Below are 10942 nucleotides of genomic sequence, written 5' to 3' on the forward strand. Positions count from 1 at the left end.
TGGTGAACCAGAGCAGCGCACGGAAACGCCGTTTACCTTCCCGCCGGAGCGGTTCCTATTTATCTACTTGCACTTTGACATGCTTTCGAACTGCTAGGTTGACAGGAACAGAGACTGAGCAACGGGAGCTCACCCCGTCGCAGGGATTTGAACCACCGACCTTCTGATCAGCAAGTCCTACGCTCTGTGGTTTAACCCACAGCACCACCCACGTCCCTTGGCTGCATACATGCCATACATTTAAAGCACAATCAAGTACATAATTTCCCTGAAAAACTCCTGAGAATTGTAGTTTACCCTTCACAGAACTATAGTTCCCAACACACTTAAAAAAATACATTTCCCAGGATTCCTGGGTGAGGGCACTTTACAGTACAGTAAGTACACAGCCTCACAGCCTGAACATAGGAAATAAAAGGGACTGGTCTTTGTTTCTCCAGGTTAAATTTCATCTGTGTAAAACATGTAAAACAATAGCACACAATGTCATCCTCTAACTTCATTTTCATTGCATCTTTGCTTTCAACATATCTGAATATCTCCAACTTTGCTGTGCAAACTCAGTTTCTTGTGAGCATTATGGTTATCCTTCAGCTAATTTTATCACATCACTTTCTGTAGCCGGAAAGTCTTGCAGTCAAGGCTTCACAGTCTACACTAAAAAATAAGCTACACAATTCACTAACAGCCCACTGGGTACATTTCCCCCATAGTCTTGTACATATAACATACATCACCAACATAAATGACAATAATTGTGTAAACATGCTTTAGATTCCAATATTAAAATGTTACTTATTTGAGGGGGAATTTAGCTGCAAATTATTAAAAACTAGTAGCTCCTGTTAGAATATTTCAGACATGAATTCATATAGACAATTTACTGGCATTCATAAATATATATTGGTCTTTAACCTGTTTTTTTAAAAAATAAAACTCAAAGTTTGAAAACATTACTAATGTTCTAGAAATGCTACCCTTCCGTTTTTTCAAGAAGTCTGAAGCAACCTTGGTTTTCGCAAATATTACCAAAGATGTATGTGTAGATGATAGATAGATAGATAGATAGATAGATAGATAGATGATAGATAGATAGATGATAGATGATAGATATAGATAGATATAGATAGATGATGATAGATAGATAGATAGATAGATAGATAGATAGATAGATAGATAGATAGATATAGATAGATAGATAGATAGATAGATAGATAGATAGATAGATAGATGATAGATGATGATAGATAGATGATAGATAGATAGAAAGATAGATAGATGATAGATAGATAGATGATAGATAGATATTGTTGTTTTTGGAGGAATTGTGTCCAGTGCCAAAGATTACACCTTTCCAAGCAATTTCAGGTTGTTGTTGTTTAGTTGTTTAGTCGTGTCCGACTCTTCGTGCACCAGAGCACGCCAGGCATTTCTGTCTTCCACTGCCTCCCGCAGTTTGGTCAGACTCATGTTTGTAACTTCGAGAACACTGTCCAACCATCTCGTCCTCTGTCATCCCCTTCTCCTTGTGCCCTCCATCTTTCCCAACATCAGGATTTTTTCCAGGGAGTCTTCTCTTCTCATGAGGTGGCCAAAGTATTGGAGCCTCAGCTTCAGGATCTGTCCATCCAGTGAGCACTCAGGGCTGATTTCCTTAAGAATGGATACGTTTGATCTTCTTGCAGTCCATGGGACTCTCAAGAGTCTCCTCCAGCACCATAATTCAAAAGCATCAATTCTTCGGCGATCAGCCTTCTTTATGGTCCAGCTTTCACTTCCATAAATTACTACTGGGAAAACCATGGCTTTAACTATACGGACCTTTGTTGGTAAGGTGATGTCTCTGCTTGTTAAGATGCTGTCTAGGTTTGCCATCGCCTTTCTCCCAAGGAGCAGGCCTCTTTTAATTTTGTGACTGCTGTCACCATCTGCAGTGATCATGGAGCCCAAGAAAGTAAAATCTCTCACTGCCTCCATTTCTTCCCCTTCTATTTGCCAGGAGGTGATGGAACCAGTGGCCATGATCTTCATTTTTTTGATGTTGAGCTTCAGACCATATTTTGCGCTCTCCTCTTTCACCCTCATTAAAAGGTTCTTTAATTCCTCCTCACTTTCTGCTATCAAGGTTGTGTCATCTGCATATCTGAGGTTGTTGATATTTCTTCTGGCGATTTTAATTCCGGCTTGGGATTCATCCAGCCCAGCCTTTCACATGATGAATTCTGCATATAAGTTAAATAAGCAGGGAGACAATATACAGCCTTGTCGTACTCCTTTCCCAATTTTGAACCAATCAGTTGTTCCATATCCAGTTCTAACTGTAGCTTATTTTTCATTTTAATTGTGGCTGTCAAAATAAAAGAATATCAGAATACTAAAGCTGTTGTATATGTCTGGGAAGAAATTACCTCTGAACACACAATGAGCCATTTCTTTTTACCATATTTAAACAAATGAAGCCTGTTGGCAATTCATAACAAAGTTTCAGAAAAATGCCCCCAAACCCCATTAAGTCTAGGGGAAAGTGGGTAAGAAATGCTCAAAAGGAGACAAACACTTTGTGTATGTCTGGTGCCTCTATCTGTGTCATCAGAACTTGTACTGATACTGTTCAGTTTCTCTGCCCTTGAGAATTTTCATATTTCCAGATAATGAATCAGCGGACTCCTCAAATGCTTGTTTGGTCTTCCACATAATTCAGCTTTTTGGAAAAACAACAACAGCCCCTTTTCATTCTCAGGCTTATTTATGCTATAGATTCACCACAGGAACAGGTACCTTTTGGGAGTTTATTCATGCCACAGCTGATGTGCAGCAGCTGAACTGAAAAACACCTGAGAGTCCATATCCAGCCCTTAGTACACTTCTCCAGGCCATGCCCCTCACTGGCCCCACTCTGTGCCATCCTTGAGTGCTTCTGCCTGGCGGAAATGTTTCCTTGAGCTGAGGAAGTGCATCTTGCTTGCGTTGAAGGAGAGACGTGCGTGTGTAAACCTTTGGGTTTTGTGTAAGCTGGTATGTAGTATACTGGACAAAGAAAAGACTGACACCCATTACTCCACACAACTTTGCCTCTGGCTACACCTGCAGCCCCATAACGGAAAGCAGCCCTATCCACCCCTTCACTAAAATGTGATGTGATACAAGATTATGTGGGGATGAAGGCTACTGTGGTTGCCATTGTACAGCCCAAGCTGTTTTTGCTTCCTGCTTGGCTTTGTCCATTCCACTTGACACAATGGTTGATCGGGTATCCATTTAACTTGTTTAGCTCTGAAGTTACCTTGCTTGGTGCATGTTCTTGGCACAATTGTGCACATTACCTGCAACAAAACCTCTGTGCATTTGTGACAGTTCGGTCCTCTATGACATTAAAAATTATCCTACATTTTCTTAAATCTGAGAAAGCTGTACGAGCAGCGAAAGCACTGTCAAGAGCATGGAGGAAGCAATGCCAGCCATTTAGGCAGGTGATAAATCTACAGCTGTGCAAAAATGGGGTTCACTTCTCATTTGCCCAAAGTGAACATCAGATGCCAAATTGGGGGAAGCTCTACAAGTTAACATTAAACAGGTCAGCTCTGGCAAGCTGCAGTGTAGACAACACATTAATGTGTGATTTTCCAAGAAATCTAGGAAGGAGATCAGTCTGGTACAAGGAGCGCTGTTTACTCATCTTGATGAATAACCCTTTCCCACACACTGTCCAAGACCAGACTTATGTAGCTGGACTCTCTTTCCTAATATTTATTTAGACTGGCTTTATAGTTCATACTCCTAGAAGTGTTCCACCTTCCTCAAACTGGTGCAGAACTTAATGTCTTAATTTTGTTTAAAGATCCAGCCCATATAGAAATGAACATCTCTTCCTCATATGCTTTTCCGTCTTAGCTGCACAGCCCTCTCATTAGCAGGACCATTGGTCTTTAGCTGGTAGGCTGACACCTACTTGGCAGTGGGACTTGCACTGGCCTAATGTGGATTGCACCAGCATTGCCATTACTTTTTGTTTGAATGTTTGGGCTTGTTCTTAATGGGCTCTCCAAGTTGTGTTATTTCACATTTATGCTAATTTGTGCTCAAGATGCTTTCAATACTGCTTGCACCTCGAGAACATGTGGGGTGATTATACTGCTTTATTTCCATTCAGTGCATATCCTGTAACTTCCTGCTGAAACCCCGTAACTTTTTATAACATTAATGTTGTGATTTGTTTTCTTTTGAATTTGTTGCACTATAAGCACTCCACACAGCAATAATGTGGTATCATTAGGGAAACATAGCTGAACAAAGCAAAGAGAACCAATCCACCAGTAACACACTATTATTGTGACAAGAACATGTTGCAGAATACTCTCACAATACAATGCCAATCTGGAGGGGCTCAAAGAAAAGAAGAGAATCAGAGACAGATCAAAGAGTGATCATAGGGAAATGAGGACAGAATTCCTTTACCTTTAAGAATGATGCTGAAGGTACCACAGATACACCATTGATAAGTGTGGCTTTTCTCCCCCGCAACTGCATAAACAAAAACCCAACCCAGTGCCTTCCTTTTCACCTTAATTTGGGTCACCCTAAAGAGAGAACAGAAAAACTAGCATATAAAAAGCTTTCGATTAAAGGTGGGTCCTAGCTTTGTAGATTGTGAAAACTGAGCTAATATGTCAGTTTCTCAGATAATTTCTCAATTATTGATCCCCTTAGATGAGGTTAAGATTTATTATCTGCTTCTCTTTTTATTACCAACACCCTGATGCATTGTGGCCTCCAAGACACTTGCAAGCTGCAATATTTCCAGAAATACTAACACAGGTGGGAAACAGTTAAAATCTCAGAGTACAATTTTGCTTCTCAGAAAGCCCATGGAAATTGCTCTCACTGCTTTAATTGTGATGTATACCATTAATATCAAGACTGTGACAAGAAATTCCAAATTGCACAAAGTATTTTCTGGGGACTTAATGGCCTAGTTGATGTTAATGCCCCTCAGTTTTACTTTCAGCCATTAACATCTCTTAGGTCATTAATTAATTCCCAGGAAATGTTCTAGAAGTTTGTATCTTCATTGCTATCACTAAAATATTGTACATTATAATTAAACAGTAATCTTCATCCCTTTGTCTCCAGAATAGTCACACTTACTTCAGTCCACTAGAATAAATAGTTCGCAGTCTTAGGCACTAAAAACATAAACAAACATAACCAGTATTTGTCCCCAAGGCACCTATTCACTGTCAGAAGCATTTTTATTTACATTATTTTCCATTGTGAGTTTAAGTGAGGAGTTGTGTAAACACCCATTTACTGATTAGTTTTATTTTACTGCTTAATAATAGATCACACTAGACATAATGAAGTTCTGCTGCATAGCTTTATGGCGCACTTCAATTACTGCATCATCTTTAAAGACAAACACTCATTAATATATGGATAAATAAGTGCTCATAGAAAACTAAACAAAACAGACTATAAACAGCATGCAAAAAAGCCCCCAGTTGATTTGATGTTAGTTTCCTTGTGTTGAGTACAGACATTACTCTTTTTTTCTTTTTTCTTTTTTTTGGTAGAAGTCAGGAGATGTGGGAACCTCATGACTACTGATCAGAGGAAGTAAACAACCCAAAATCAAATACAACTAATAGAATTGATGCTTTTGAATTATGGTGCTGGAGTAGACTCTTGAGAGTCCCATGGACTGCAAGAAGATCAAACCTATCCATTCTTAAGGAAATCAGCCCTGAGCGCTCACTGGAAGGACAGATCCTGAAGCTGAGGCTCCAATACTTTGGCCACCTCATGAGAAGAGAAGACCCCCTGAAAAAGACCCTGATGTTGGGAAAGATGGAGGGCACAAGGAGAAGAGGACGACAGAGGACAAGATGGTTGGACAGTGTTCTCGAAGCTACCAACATGAGATTGACCAAACTGCGGGAGGCGGTGGAAGACAGGAGTGTCTGGCATGCTCTCCATGGGGTCACGAAGAGGCGGACACAACTAAACGACTAAACAACAAAACAACAACAACATCTTAAGGTTGTCCAATGTCACTTATGTTTCATGTTTGTAGTGTTTTCCTTTCCTTTCTTAGCCTTTCTTTCACAGCTTAAGTTAAGTGTGGAAGTGGCAGGTGGGGCCAGTGTGTCCACATTGACTTTGGGCAAAGTGGTGCATATTTTCTTGTCATTCTTCCTGATGGTAGGAATGCTTCAAATTCTTCAAAGACTTGGCTGCTTGTCTAGGACTTCAAAGTATGGAGGAATGTCATCCTCCGGTGACCAGCATGCTCTGCTGGCATCCTTTATTTCCCTACAGCCTCACTCGGCACAGATCTTTGGACTAGCTGTGACATTTTCTCATGCTGCATTTGAACCTTCTTTCATTCACTGAAAGTCTACTGAAACACAGATGTATGGCTAATCGCACAACTCCCTACACACACAGATTTCTATAAAGGCCGCTACTTTCCCTCCAGTCAAAACTCATCTTTTTTTCTGGCTGTTGGAATAGAAAGGAGAAAGTTTGCCTGATTTGGTTTCCTGGTACTGCTCAATAAGATCCTGAAAGTTCCCATAGGTGCTTTTCCAGAAATGCTTGTTTAAAATTAAATCTGGGCAGAATTTTGAACTGGGACAAGAAGTCATTAAAAAAGATGATTGATCCTTTCCACTGCAAAAGCAAACATAGCTAAAGCATGGGAGTGGGGGTAGCAGCACTCCTAGTCTCAGACGGTTTGAAAAAATATGGGATATGTTAACACTGACTAACCTAATGCACTGCGGAAGAGCAGCTAATGAAGAAACAAATAGATTCTAAGAATGAGGGACATTGCTGATTACAATCTGGAACGACAAATTCCAGGGGAATAGGATCCATATAATACATTTGCTCTATTGTGATGCAATTATACGCAGTGTTCTACAACTATGTAACTTGCCACTATCTTTTCATGCCTCAGGATAAAGTCACATGCCCAGGTTGTTCCTATGGTGCAGCTAAGATGGCCGCCCCTATGCCAGGGCTAATGCTGGTGAAATGTAGTTAGGATTCTGTGCTCCTCGGCATCAGAAATCAAAAGCACAAATAATAGCAGCAGAAAAAGAGCCAACATAGCAACAATGCTAGCAGCTCCCACAGAGTCCCTGGCAACTATGTTGCTACCTGCCAATTACAATTTTACTCATTCTGCTACATTTGGCTGCCCTGAGTATCCACACTCAGGATACAAATCTTGCTAATTGGGGAAATGGTTTTACTAGCTATGCAATCCTCAACATATGTACGTGGATATAGGTTACTTCAGAGTAATTGTGGTTTAAGAGCAGGATGGGTTTTTCACTAATAAGAACCTAATTAACACTCTGTGAGATATTCTGCTGCATCCTTCCTTTTGCTTGATCTATGAAAGCATTCTGAAAATGATATGGAATTTGGTAACTGTGGGCACAGAAAATATTTTGTCAGCTGGTGCTATTCATTTGTTAGACTTAGATATTGGGTTTTTGTTCTACATTAACTAGAACAGCGCCCCAAATTAAGTTTAAAACTTGGAATAATTTGCCTGGAATAATTAAGTTCCTTTCAAAATGATTCAAAGCATTAAAATAATTTACATTTTAACCACTCATCAAGTGAGACTTCTTGTCTGATCCTTTAAAATTTTAGAAACTAATCCCGCAGTCATATAAACATTTACCTAGAAGTATATGTGAACTCAATGGGACTTACTTCTGAACATACATGTGTAGAATTGCAGTGTAAGTCCAACACAATCAAAGAAAATGCTAATACATCCAGGGTACAACCCAGTTGAAATTAGCTGTCATTAAATCTTACTGAAATCAACAGAAAAGAAGTACTCAGTTAATGCCTAAAGCCCATGGATTGCAAAGAGATATGTTTGTTTAGCTGTCACTGGACTGGGTTTCTACATCTAAGGGCATCAGTAGTCCTTCTGTAACTCCAAACAAAAAAAAAGTTTGGGATTCAAGAGCCAAAAGGCAGGAGCCTCCATCCACCATGATCCCAAGGAACTTCCCAAACAATTTGTACAAGTGTGATTAACTTTTCATGGCAGGGAAAGGTGCAGATTTGTCCAACCCTCTGGAAACTCGTCAGAAAGTTCAGAGGGGAAGGTAGATATGTCCCAATTATTCTCAGAAGTAGGTCTTTCCTTCGTTTTCAAATGTACACAGTTGCTTCAGGGGGATGGGGGGAAGAACCATAATATAAGAGGCAAAAACTCCTAAAGATTTCATGACAATAAATGCTGGATTTGAGGTTGGACATATAATCTCCCCTAAAGTGGGTTGGGGTCCTAATAGTGCTAACAACCAAGGAAGGACATGGAGGGCTAGAGACTTATTCAGCAACAGCTAATTTGGAGCCATGTTATCAGCCACTTGCTGAAATGTGATAAGGGAGAATCCAGCTTTCCACAAAATATTTTATTTTCCCAAATATTAACAATGCTGGTTGTGATAATGAAGTAGGGAGGGTCCTACTTCATTTTTTTCGTATTTACGTTTGGGATTTATATTCTGCGTTTGGAGAACTTTCTCCAAAAAGTGGCTTGACAACAGATATAAAATATAAACACAGTACAGAATATGCTAGTAACCCTCAGAGGCCTTGCAAAACATAATTTGTTGCCAATCTTAATTAGCTGTCGGGGTTGAACAGCTGCCTGCATCTCTTGGTTATATACCTAGTGCACCTGGTTCTCAATCTCTGCTCCAAGGTAGCCTGACCATTTCCTTTGTTATCACACCTGAAGAAAGGCTGGAGGACATTTGGTTTCCAAGAACCAACCTTCCTCTCCTTTGCTAGTGTGCCAAAACTCTCCTGACATGAGCAGACTTGAGGGAGTGTATTCCTCCCTGCAGCCATAATTCCAGGGCAGGAATGGTCCATAAGATCCTGCCTCTTTAAAGGACCAAGTAGATTCCTTCTTCTTTTTGCCCTTTGCATTGACTGATTGATATGACTATGTGTTATTTAAAAATAAATTCATGTCATGTTGTAAAAAACAATTTATGAGGAATGTGTGCATGTGTACACACTCACACACATTCACCTAACTTCTTTGAGCATTGAGAAGTTCCAGGCAAACCTCCTTATCTGGGTTTTAAAAAGGCCATCTGGAGTATTCATAATTTTGCCACTCTCTCACAATATCCTTTGATTTGTAAGAAGAACAGTCAGGTGGTTGGCCTCTCAATTCAGAACATTTCATTCTTTATTATATTGACAGATTTCCCGTTTGGTCCTATGAAGTAAAAAACTTTTCAGATGTCATTATCTAGGCCTACTGAAGGTGGTAATAAGGAAGAAAGAATCACAGAATTTTCATAGGTGGCCCTATGAAACCGCCCTGCGATCCTTGGATGAAGGGCAGTATAAAAATTGAATAAGTTAAGTACCATTCCTTCAAGGTGCCAAGGTTCCTTCTAGGGCTCTAGAGAAATTCACACACATGTTTGTTACTCGAGGAAAGCAACATCAAATGATGTATTGCATGTTTCAAGCGGCTATTGCATATGACACATACCTTATATCATTCACATACCTTTTCACTATACCTACACAATGCTTTTCAATGGAGGCTGTTCCCACATTCAGGTGGGAGTCATTGAGATCACATGAAAAGCAAAATTTTGTGTTTCTGTGTCATGTGTTGTTGTTTCAAAAAAGCACTATCGTTTGACAGCAAGATGTATAACTTCTATGCAATTAAATCAAGATGAATGCTCAATAAACAGGCAACCTGGAAGAGCCCTGTGATTAGACTGTGCCACCGACTCTTTTTGTTCACCAGCAGAAGCATCACTGCTTCACATCCAGTACTTGTTGTGGCAGCAAATGCATTGGGCTGGAAGATGGCAAGGAGCAGTCTATCCACTCTCACAGCACTGAACAAGGGAACTTTTTCCAATCATAAGCAAGAGAATAGCTGGCTGTTATAAAATGCAATAATTTAATTCCCAGGTCAGAATGACTCCCCTGCCCCGGAAGTCCTATCTACTCAGTCATCCTTTTAGACTGGCACTGAGAAAGACGAGCTTCATTGAAAAGGAACAGATTTATCATTTGCTGTGTTTAAACCTCTGCTTCTGAAATTGATCTCCCCCTACTTCCAATTCCAAAAGATGCCTTTGACCTCTCTCTACATCCTAACAAATGGGGAAAATAAAAGTTCTCGTGATTTATTTGGCACTGTGTTCTGGCACTGCTAGGAGCACCTTCCGCCTTTATCTTGAAATCCAAAGAATTTAAAAAATTCCACTCTTGGCTGTTAATTAAGTCCAGGCTATGGTCTGATGCACATTCCCAGCCTCCACTTTAGATGTGTGGGAAAGCCAGGGAACTGGTGTTGTCACCAAATTTTACCAGTACAAGGGAGATCTGTTAAATGTTGTAGCAAGGAATGTTTCTGTTCGGTGTTCCATACAGTCAGACAGCCATGCCTCCTTTCCAAACCTGCCACACACCCCAACAAGCATTTTGCATTTTTTGGCCACTGAACTGTTGTGTTTATTTCATTTTATATACTACCCTTTCTCCAAAAGGAGCCCTGAATGTCATGATGGCATTTTATAGGGGGGGGGGGGACCCTCCCTACTTCATTATGGAACAAGGATGGTGGAACCAACAAAGTTGAACTTCTGAGCAAAAATTGGTCTATAAACGTAGTTAGTTTGCCAAAACAGTTATCTGGACCATGGCACTTCTCACTTTACAAATTAAGCACTGGACATCCATCTAAAATTAGATATGGTATTAAATGCTTTGTAGATTAGGGAAGGATCTAAGCAGCTCCTGGAGCAAAGACTTGCCATTACCATGGAAGCTATGGCTCTCCAGTAACACAACAAACCAAAGGACGCCCTCTTGCTAAGCATATAAAACACAATGAGTAGCAAACATCTTGAAGTTCAGTTCA

The sequence above is a fragment of the Podarcis gaigeae genome (assembly GCF_964106915.1).
Source record: "Podarcis gaigeae genome assembly, chromosome: 4".
Classification (NCBI taxonomy): domain Eukaryota; kingdom Metazoa; phylum Chordata; class Lepidosauria; order Squamata; family Lacertidae; genus Podarcis; species Podarcis gaigeae.